Source organism: Coptis chinensis, chromosome 3 (genome assembly GCF_015680905.1).
Source record: "Coptis chinensis isolate HL-2020 chromosome 3, ASM1568090v1, whole genome shotgun sequence".
Lineage (NCBI taxonomy): Eukaryota > Viridiplantae > Streptophyta > Magnoliopsida > Ranunculales > Ranunculaceae > Coptis > Coptis chinensis.
In genome coordinates this window covers 57,056,664-57,066,940 of record NC_141458.1, presented here as the reverse complement: position 1 = coordinate 57,066,940, position 10,277 = coordinate 57,056,664, and the positions used below count along the sequence as shown (strand labels likewise).

Sequence of the window (10,277 nt, the reverse complement as noted above, 5' to 3'; positions counted from 1 at the left end):
CATTTGTCATGATGAGATCAGATACCCTCTTGTATTCTTTGTCTGCTTCATCTATCATTTGTTGGGTTGCCAGCGAGTGAACTTGTTGTATAACAAATCAAACGTCAATTGTGTCAAACAGTTTGGTTTATCACTGAAAACCCCAATCAAATTCATACACAACACAACCTCAAGCTACAAAATAATTTAATCATCTAATCAAACAAAATTTCATCATCAATTGACATAAGGAAATATCATCTTGATTATTTTAGAGAGTCTCGAATGAGAAGCTTCGAACTCTTTGAGAATCTTAGAATGATAGAGATCAATACTTCGCTTAAGAGAATCAGATCGAGAAGAAACAAGATCTTTCAGATCTGAGATAGTTGTTGTTGTTACTAATGTTTTGTTCGATGGAGAAATGATTGGTTTGATGAAAAGAAGAGAAGGTGATTTCTTCTTCTTGGATGAAGTGGTGTTGAAAGGTTTGAGATCGAAATTGAAGTTTAAAATTGGAGATATGATGTTTTTGTTTCTGGTTTTGCAGCACCTTTTTCTTCATCTTCGTTGTTTTTGTTTTCTCTCTTTCTCTCTCTTGTTTTTGAAAGGGATGAAAATGAAAATGAGTTTTTGATGAATGATAGTTTCTAAATATCTTTTCTTCATCTTAATTGGTTTTTTTTAATGGTTGACAAGTATGACTAAACTCTAATTTATTAAATAATAGTAGGGACCAAGTCCTAGAAGATGACCTTATTTTTTGTATCAAAGTCTAACTTATATATTCATGTGATGTTGCACGCGAGGGATATTATTGTCATTTCAAAAATACAAGCAGATTGACCACAGTCAACAACCAAAACTAGGACTAAACCCTAATATTCAAGCTTTTCTTGACCAAACCCTAATAAACCAACTATTGTTAGGACCAAAGTCTAAAAAATCCATTTTTTTTTTTTTTTTTTTTGTGTAATGAAATGTTAAATTGTGAAGAATTATGACTTTTGTGGGTTAGAATGGAATTGTAGATAATTGCAGGTGTTGTATAAAGGCACTGGAATCATATGTTTTTTACCCAATTCAAAATATTTGCCATGGCCTAGAACCGTGGCTAAACTATTGAGCCAATACAAAAACCAATCTCCCACCGTTCCTCTAAGAATTGGCACGGTTGACAACTATGGCAAAAGGGTTATTTGCCATGGCCATTGGAACGGTCCAAAACCGTGGGAAAAAACCAAGCTTCAGCCACAGCCAAGAGCTCTGGCAAAGGTTTAGCCACAGGCACATTGGCTACGGTCATGCAACCGATATAAACCGTGGCAAAAGGGCTTTAGCACGGTCTATAGCTGTGGCAAATGCTCAATATTCTTGTAGTGTTTGTAAAGAAATGCTAATCATAAGGGTAAAAAAAAATTAAAAAAAAAAAAAAAAAAAAAAAAAAAAAAAAAAAAAAAAAGATGATAAAGAGATTTTCAGCATAAAAACTTGCATATTTTCTTTCGGAAAATTATGGATAACAATAGTTAATCACTCTTCAAGTACTACCGTTGTCCAGAGTTGTTAATTCATCACCCATTTTCATAATCCACAACCCATATCCGATTTCCTTGGCTATCAATGTGCACCCGTCTAGCGTATTAATTGTTGATGTTAAAAGTAGGGCCAAAGCCAAATAAGAAAAGATTAATGGAATCATATTCAAGGACACAGATTTAACAATCATTAATCCAAAATTTTGATTCCCTCACGACCTTAAAATAAATTATATAACTTAACAGTACAATATCATAACAATCATTTGCTCAAATCCATAAATATAAACACTGCAGCCTAGATAATTTTCTCAAGCACCACGCAATGTGAAGTATGGAAAACTAGAAAACCCAAAAATACACACGAATGTAATAAAAAAATAAAATGAATGACATAGAGGCATACCTTCAAACACTTGCAGAATTAAAGTTCTTATAGGAAGAAAATGTGTACCTATCCAATTAGACTGCATCACTTCTCTCTTTATAAGCTGAATAATTAGTAAATTAAAGGGATAAAATTCTGCAAAGTTTTTCCTGAATAAGAAAAGAAACCTAGATGTACAAAAAATAGAGATATCAATTTGACCAAACACACTATTCCCTCTTTTGGACAAATTTCTGCTTCAGGACTCTTAAGTGCAATTTTAAAACTTCAAAATTAGTCAAATCACCAGGCAGACAAATAGACATAATTCTAGAATGTATGGACTAGAAGACAAAAAAGCCGATTTTACATAAATAATAACATTTTTTTTACAAAAATTATATATATCTGCAGCGAATTTCTTATCTGCTAAAATTTGGTTGTGAGCACTTGAGAGAATATCAGAACCACCAAAGAAGAAAGTTGGTGCAGAGATAAGTACTGTCAGCTGAGAGACTTTTTTTTTTTTTTTTTGTTTGGGGTGTTTCACGAAGAGAGCGGAGTTTTGTTTCTGTTAAGAAGAAGAAGAAGACGGTTAGGTTACGCTTAACGAAGGGTTGGGTTCTTTTTTTATTTGATAATTACTAAAATAGCACATGCGCGTAGAATTAGGAGTGGGAATTTGGCCCTAACGACCCTAACCCGGCCCTAATGCCTTCTAAGGCAGGGTCAGGGCTAAGGTTCTGAAACATAGGCCTGACCCTAACCAAGCCCTAGTTATAATTTCACTATAAAATACACAACTAAAACTATCCAACTCCTTGTTACATATTTTCAATTAAAATAACACTGTCCTTTGTAATTTATCACTTACCGTATGGGTACTTCTAATAATTTGTCTTATATCATAAAAACTTGTAAACTTAATTGTTTCTATCTCACAACTCACGTACACCTCACAACTCCCCGTCTAACCTAATCGCCAAGAACAATAATGAGCACTGGGCACTAGCCTAATGAAAAATAGGTTGACGTCAGTAAAAACTCATTTCATACTCTTATTTGTCTTTATGTTCTTCAATGCTAAATGTAATTTTGGTGAGATTTGAGTACAAGAAATAACGGATTTATGTCAGTGAAAGCTCATTCCAAAATGTGTCTTGTGCATTTTAACTGTAATTTTGAAATATAAATATGAGTCTCTATGTACTTCAGTTTATTAGATTGTAGATATGCATTTTAAATTGTTGGACTTATCAAGAATTATTACTAGATTAGCTGTTATTCAAATTTCAAAGTGGTGGGACTTTGAGTTTGCAAATCTTTGAAATTTTTTTGTAATATAAATGAGTTTTAAAACTGACAAATAAAAAGAATAAAATATATAGGCCGCCCTAAAACAATTAAAAGAGGGCTTAGGGTAGGGTCGAGGGCTTGAAATTTAGACTTATGACTTTCGTCCCTATGGGGACTTTAGAAATGGGTGGCCTGGCCCCTAATAAGCTGAAAGGCTTTAAATGTTTAGGGGCTAAGAAAGCCTGCCGCCCATTGCTCCACCCACCCCTATTAGAATTGAAATAACGGACGTAGAATTGAAATAACGGACATAGTTTTATTTTATTTTTTTCCAATACACATGAAAAGACAATTTTGACTTATATTAAATTAAAGAAGACACCAAATTTTGAATTATTTTGGTAAGAAGGCAAGTAATTACTTTTTAAGTAGGAACTATTTTAAAAACTTTGCTGAGGTGGCTCACTATGAGCATTTTGGAAGAACCGATATTAATGTAGGTAGGATTAGCAATAAAATTTCCACTTAAAGTAGAAAGGGAACATTGCTAATACTCATCCATTACATTCCTAATTTCCTATTACAAGTTAGTCGGTTAAAACGAAAAAAAAAAAAAAAAAAACATGCATGACTATGTATTCCGTTATAATTTAGTAAGTTGAGAGAACTAATCAAGACTGTTGTGCTGTAGAAATGGAACTTTAAAAAATCAATTGGGTGTGCGTCCGTCCGTCATCAATCATTCCATCAACTATTCACCGCATGGCCTACACGCGTGGTCAGTCTTATGACTCTTATCAACGAAAAAATCTGTTTATAAAAATCTCTGTTTATCTATCATTCTCAAACTCATCACAAGAAGAAAAAATGGAAAAAAAAGAGATGCAAGTAGTGAAGGGGTTAGACATAAAGAGATACATGGGAAGGTGGTACGAGATAGCTTCATTTCCATCAAGATTCCAACCCAAAGATGGCAAAAACACTAGAGCCACTTACACTTTGAAAGATGATGGTACTGTTAACGTCTTGAACGAGACGTTTAGTGCTAGTGATGGAAAGAGAGGGTATATTGAAGGGACTTCGTACAAGGCTGACACTTATAGTGATGAGGCTAAGCTTAAAGTGAAGTTTTACGTGCCACCTTTTTTGCCTATATTTCCTGTTGTTGGTGATTAGTGGCTTCTTTTTATTGATGATCATTATCAGTATGCTTTGATTGGTCAGCCTTCTAGGAACTATCTTTGGGTACGTCAAATTTTTGTTTCCAAATACCTTATGTTTTGCCATACCTTGTTTATACCGCTTGTTTCTGCATGTGATCTCTCCATGCTTATCAAACTATTCATCTATATATTACTTTGAGGATCTCATTGCGTTTATATAGTTAAACTGTCTATTATGTCTGGATTATTAGATGGTAGCTTCCTTGATGATGATGCTGAGTTCATCTTCTCCTTTTTTAAATTAGAAAAGGTGTTGTTATCTCTTCTCTCTCTATTCCACTTCTTTATTGTTGGGGCATCCTGATACAAAATGCTTATTATCGGTAGAAATTTTATTGTAGGTCTTTATATCGTCCATTGTGTCGATACTATCCACAATAGCTCATATTTCTCCATGATAATGGAATCTGTTGTTGTACCCAAATTGGGGAACTTAATTGTACCTGAGGAACTAATTTTTTTGGATTGGTAAGATTAAATTAATAAAATCCGGTGCTATACTAATTCTATAATGATCCTACTACCAAAATATCAATATCTTCTTTAGGATGATATGTTCTAAATTTTCTTTTGATAATGAATCTTCTAAAAACTCAAATCGATGACTCTGTGCACAGACAGATGTCAGTGGGGCCCTATAGGTCCTATCCAAAGAGTTAAAGGTTGTACTGTTTGTTTCGCTTAATCCTGTACATATGGTGGTGTTCTTTTATCTGAAAACACGTTATAACTCAGTTTTATCTGCTTTGAGCCATACTTACATTCTTAAGCAAGCAAGGTGTGTTGACTATATTCCAGTTGATCACCTTATACTTACATTTTAAATTTTATTAGCTCTCTTTTGTCTTATTGTCTATTAGGATGGTAGATCTTGTACTCTGTATTTCCTTGTACTTTGTACTTTTCCATTTTTTCATTAAAACAACGATTTGCTTTATTTATTATTTAAAAAAACAAAAAAAAAGGTGATTACCTATTGGATAGAATAAACTGGCGGAAGGTGTTTTTCTTTGCAAAACTTGCCCCATATCAGGACTCTCCTGTCACCACCCTGTTTTGCAGATGAGCTATTTCCCTTTCTAAGCTATGTGGGTGGGAGTGCTGGTGCTATGTGTTTCTTTAGCTTGTCTGAACTTAGTGGATAAATTGTACCGTGTAGCACTCTTTTTCTAAAAACAATAAAAGAAGGGATGTTCTTCATAGTCCATGAGCGAAGCGAGCTCTTGGCGTAGGGGTAAAAAATAATATGGACACATGGAAGCGTTATAATGAATGTCCGTCTGACATCTTCTCTTTATTTTCTCTCCTTCTCCATTTAGAGCACCTCCTTCACAATTTCTTTCCTTCCTTTTGAGATTTTTTTTGGTTCACAATCTCAAATTGCTCCTCTATTTCTCCTTCTCCACATTCATAGCTATTGATTACTTCTCCTTCGTGATCATATTACTCCCTCTCATTCTCCTTCATCATCTCGTGATTTCTCTTCCGCTTCGCTCACGAACACTGCATCACAGTATACTAGTCTTAATTGATGTGGCAGGAAATGGCGATTTAGAGAAGCCAATTTTAACTGTGAATTCCTATATTATAATCTTGATTTTGAACTCAGAAAACATGTCTACTGAGTTGAATTTGAGTTGGAGTTTGGTTGCAAGTTGTAGTACTTTGGAAGAGACATCTATCCTTTCGTTGTGTCTCCTTGCAGAGTTACCTTTGCTTTATGTGTTGGTGGCTCATTTGGACACAAGCATTCTTCAAATTCTAAAGTGTTATGTTCATACCAAACTATTGTTGGTTTCTTCTAAATTCAGGAAGCTATTAAGGATCCACTTGGTTATTTTATTTTATTTTTATTTTATCTTGTAGTAGGTTATCTAAAGCTACTTTATTTTTTTGTTAGCTTATTTGCCATTTGTTTCAGTTTGCTTAGAGCTCTGAAGTTGTATGTAGTATGGTCTGGGCTCTACTGGTTCTTGAGTCATGAAAAATGGGCGTGCACAACAATGGTACCAGCTTGAAGTAAATTCTTCTTTAGGAGATTGCGTTTATCTTTTTTTTTTTTCTACTTTTATTCTTTTTCAGCTTTTTTGGATTTTTGAGTTTTGTAGACTCATATCCAAAATAATTGATCTATATTTAGTTTATTGAAGTTCATTTTCCTGGAAGCCACACCATTCCTAAACAGAAGGGTGGCAGACACGAAAGACAAAGAAAAAGGGGGGGAAAAGCAAAAGTTCCCTTTCGTGATGTCTGCAGATTTTCCACCATGTCATCCATCCAGAAGAAGAGGAAGGGATCAGTTATTAGTTATTAGTTTGGAGCTCTGTTACCAAGTGGAATTTTATTGTTGTGATTGGTAAAGAAGTTTGGCGGGGAAAGAGAGAGAGAATACAGCCTTAGATAGTTTTGGCCTTGTATCACTCTAATATATAAGAAACATAATAGGGGTTTACATAATAGAAGCTTCCTGTGGCTTACTCCTTAAATCCCCTTGAGAGATTTCCTCTTAGAACTCTAACAGGCCTCCGTGTGCATTTCAAGGCATCTCTTCATTCTAGGCCGGCATGGTAAGAAGGAGGTGTCACTAAGTTGGTCACACAAGTAATCCTCTGCTATTTCCAGATCTGAGGGAAGTTGGTGTTTGTTTCTCTAGCTTCTTACTTCGTGGGAGTGTTTCTTCTACTTTGTAAAACTTCTCTCTGATTATTTGACTTTGCGTCTTTGAGATTGGATTCAGTTTCGTTTTATTTGTAATTGCTATTGTTGTGAGGAAAATCTAAATTTTCTGGGCAGTATGGCTTGTTACTTAATTGCCTATATCGAGTATTGGCTGGGTCTAAGTGTTGGAAGTTAAACTTAATGAATGTTTGCATATATTAAAAGTATATAGGTGTTTTGTGATTATGGTCAATGTGCTAAGAAGTCTCTTAAGACTTTATTTTGGTTCATGTATGTAGTCTCTAGGAACTTTCCCAACGAGTTAGTGAGAACCTAGAATGATCCCCAAGTGCCTATATATACACGGAGAGTCATTCTATGATGTAAATAATATGAAAGTCTATAAAAGGTATGTTTTTGTCCTTCAAGTGTCTAGTTCGAATTTCTCGTCTCTTCCATAGAAACTAGTCTACTTGATAACTAGCAAAGTGGAATCGGAGCCATGAAGTTTAAGGATTGGGTAGCGGATGAAGAATGGTGAGTTTTTGTTGATGTCCATCTAAAAGTTTGATGGAAAGAACGAGGATTAAAATGAAAGTCTTATTTTAATCTCAAGACTTATGGGAGGTCGTCGAACGAGGATTTGAAGAACCCAAGGGTGAAACTAGTGTTCCTCAAGAACGAATAGAGATATTGGAAGCTAATCAACTGAAAGATCGTAAAGTTTTGTATTTTATCCATCAACTACTAGATTCTTAATTTTGAAATTTATAAGAAAATTGCGTATGCTCAATCTTCAAAGAATGCCTCGAGATTTTTCTTAAAGATTATAAAAGTAACGTTGAAATTATTATTGGTCAAAATCAAGGAATTAAAGTTGAGAATGAAGATGAAGAAAATGTCTCTGTGTATGCAATTTGAAGAAGGTGAATACATAAACGATGAGTGGACATCAAAGAGTAGTTTGAATGAAGAACAAATTGAAAATTCTGCAGAGGTGAAAAACACAAGTCAACAGATTGCACTAATTGAAGTTACCGGAAATTTTTTCGAGTTTCCCATGGAGAATGGTGGAAAGCTGATGAGTGAAGAGGCATTTGTCCATGGCGAACTTCTTGAGGACCGACCCTCTTCCATATCCAATAGCCAATTGCTTAGAATGACCGATGGAAACCCGATGATGGATACGAACTTCTTGAGGACATGAAACGCATAGAGGCAACGACAGCTCAAAATGATGTCCAAGATAAGCATAAAAACGTGGATCAGGAGACGATCCAATTCGTGGAAGGAACACTTGATGTTATCTTTGGAAAGAAAACCACAAAGGATGAACTCAAGATTACAAATGAGGTAAGATTACTGAATTCAGATGTTATGGATGTGAATCGAGGCATGGTTTGTGAAATGGAACAAAATGCAGGACAATCAATGACTAAAGGAGTGAGTTTGCCACTAGAAATATATCCCAGCAGTGATGTTAGTGCATATGTGGTGAATCAATGCATGAACAAACCAAAACCAAGATATCTAAGTGTTTTAGAGCACTTGTGGTTGAAGTGTTGTAGGGAATGACAAGTTGTAATATGGATCATGAAACTCAACACTGTAACAACCATTGGATGGAAGAGTTGGAAAGTAAATTGTAAGTACAAAAAGAAGAATGTCTTTGTTAATGTTCAATTGAAGCGCAGAAGGTCTTTTAATCAAGTTGTCGGTATTTTCTCAAAACATTGGAAGGTCGAAAATCTCAGTCGGGTGTTGCTTGGACTAGTTAGTTGAAATGGATTAAGTTTTTTTTTAGGGGGGGGGAGGAGGGATTAACTAAAAGTTGATTGCATGTACTAGAAGTATCTAGGTGTTTTGTGATCATGGTCAAAGCCTAGAAGTCTTTAAGACTTTATTTTGGTTCATGTATGTAGTGTCTAGGAACTCTTCCAATGAGTTAATGAAAACCTAGAAAGATCCCCAAGTGCCTATATATATACATGGAGAATCATTCTATGATATAAGGAATATGAAATAGTCTATATAAGATGTCTGTGTTTGTCCTTCAAGTGGTGTCTAGTTTGAATTTTCTCTTCTCTTCCATAGAAACTAGTCTATTTGATTACTAACAAAGAGAATTTGGTTTAAGAGGAGGTGTTGGAAAGTAAACAAATTCAGTGTATTGATGTTTCTAGAATCTAGTATTGATGTGTGCATCTATGTAGCAATTAAAGTATCTAGAGTCTAAGAGTCAAGTTATGAATCTAGATGTTTATAAGTGCTTATATAGACCCATGTAATCCTGTCATTTCAGTAGAGTGAAGTTTATACTAGGAGCAGAGTTAAAGACACTTCTATTGTCTGTGTTCTCCTGTTTGTTAGCTGAGTAATCAGAAACTCACCTTATTCCAACAGTAAGAATCTGCTCACAAAAAATGCCTTGGTTTCTCATTGCTTTCTCTGTTTCTCTTGCAGTTAATATTATAGACCAGTTTTGTTGGTCATGATTATTAAACTTTATGCTCTTATTCAGATCCTATGCAGGAAGCCTCATTTAGAGGAAGATATTTACAATCAGCTACTCCAGAGGGCCACTGATGAAGGATATGATGTGAAGAAACTCCATAAAACAGCACAGATTGACCCTCCACCAGAGGCAGATGAAGCCCCTAAAGACACTAAAGGTATCTGCTGGATCAAATCAATATTTGGGAAGTAGCTACTGTAAAATAAGACATGATGGAAGAACCAAATCCGAGAGTTAATAAAGTCCAATATTGTATTTTATTTCATGGGTTTAAACTAGAATCTTGAAGAGTATGACTGACTGGTTTAAGAACTTCAGGTTGTTATTTATAGTTCTGATGTTAAAGTGGTTTTGGAATTCAAATTTAAAGAAAATAGTTAAGATGTTTGAACTTTGAAGTTGATAGAAGTGGTTTCCCAGGCTATATGAAAATTGTATCATATCATTTGTTCGACCAACTCGACCAGTGTGATTTACCAAAAAATAATTTGTTGTTGTTTTTTTTTTGGATAAAGATAGTTATTTATTGCATAACAATGCGGGATGTGGACACACCCTGCATATCGCGTCTTAAGCTATTTACAACAAATTGTGGTGGTCTCATCCACCAAGCAGAACATAAGGATGGTAAGGAAATAAATTTATTCGCATTTACATCATCCCTATGTATATATTAGGATTTGCCCACCATTGTTGATTAG

The 10,277-nt window shown here is 34.8% G+C and overlaps 1 pseudogene across 1 annotated transcript; it reads left to right on the top strand.

Annotated features, from left to right (window-relative positions):
* The first annotated feature begins 3,887 nt into the window (after nucleotides 1–3,887).
* Nucleotides 3,888–10,030, top strand: LOC147510122 (temperature-induced lipocalin-1-like; annotated as a pseudogene). The gene is made up of 2 exons (XR_015218756.1): nucleotides 3,888–4,425; nucleotides 9,583–10,030. The product of XR_015218756.1 is annotated as a temperature-induced lipocalin-1-like (transcript).
* The last annotated feature ends 247 nt before the right edge of the window (nucleotides 10,031–10,277 follow it).